Genomic DNA, 1368 nt, shown 5'->3' with positions numbered 1-1368 from the left:
AGAGTCGTTTCTTTTAGGCATTTCCAAATACAGTTCAAAAATGGAAGAAATCGGATAATAACCACGCCCACCTCCCATAAAAAGGTTATGTTGAAAACCACTAAGAGTGCGTTAACCGACTAACAAAAAACGTCAGAAACACTAAATTTTACGGAAGAAATGTGAGAAAGAAGCTGCATCCAAGCTTTTTTTAAAACTTGGAAATGAGCGTGGCGTCGCCCACTTATGGACCAAAAACCATATCTCAGGAAGTAGTCGACCGATTTCAATGAAATTCGGTTTGTAAAATTTCTTTAACACCCTGATAACATGTACCAAATATGGGTGAAATCGGTTCACAACCACGCCGGAAATCTCGATTATCACTTCATCATGCGAGAGTACAAAATGTTCGGTGACACCCGAACTTAGCCATTCCTTACTTGTTTCTTGTAGAAATTGTTTATTTTATTTTGTTTTAAATTCGCGCCCGTTTAATTTGTTGGTATTTATAATATACATATTTGTTTTACGGCAGGAATTCTCGCACAGAGTTTTCTGTTTTTGTTTTCTTGCACTTGCATTTATTTTTTTGTAAATATGTTTGAATTTTTGAATATCTTTATATTTTCCGCTCTTTTGATTAGGTATTAAAATTTTTGTTTTTGTTTTTGTTCGTTTCTGTACTTTATGTCACTGCACTTTGTTACACCTTATTTGTTTTTTGTCATTTCACTACTCCTGTAACACTTCGTGAATATATGTACATATATGGGTATTTTTTTTGTCACTACACTATTTCTCTTTATTATGTGAGTAATTTGTAATTTTGTAGAATTATAGATAAACATTTTGTTTTTGGTGTCACTGCACTGCTCTTTATTTGGTGTTTATTCAACACACAATTCTATTTTTATTTTTTTTTCTGTATTTTTTTTTTTTTTATATTGGTTTCAGTAATTCATAGTGCCTCTCACTATGGTTCGAACGGTCAGGTTTAATTGTTGACCCAATTTATGGGGGAATACAAACCACTGTAGTACATGTTTCAATTGGCACTCACACCCACGCGAGGGTTTAAAAAGAAAAAGCAGTGTATTTATAAAAAGAACAATATATTTATAATTATTTTTTATTGAACAAAGCAAAGAAAGCGCCCTTGCACTGATAGCGATGATTAAACTATATAAATATATAAATTTTATTTTACATTGTGCTATATGCTGTTTATTTTTGAAGGTTAACAAAAAGTCAACAGCTAATTGCTAAGCCAAAATCTTAAAACTAACGGCTTAAACTAGTGGTAATATAAATATGTATTAAAAAAGGGGTAAGTATAATCATTCTCAACTTTCGTTAAATATTGTAAGAGATTATGATAAGTATTAA

Source organism: Bactrocera latifrons, unplaced genomic scaffold (assembly GCF_001853355.1).
Source record: "Bactrocera latifrons isolate USDA-ARS-PBARC rearing strain unplaced genomic scaffold, ASM185335v1 scaffold_664, whole genome shotgun sequence".
Taxonomy (NCBI): domain Eukaryota; kingdom Metazoa; phylum Arthropoda; class Insecta; order Diptera; family Tephritidae; genus Bactrocera; species Bactrocera latifrons.
Note: the sequence above shows the minus strand (reverse complement) of the source record.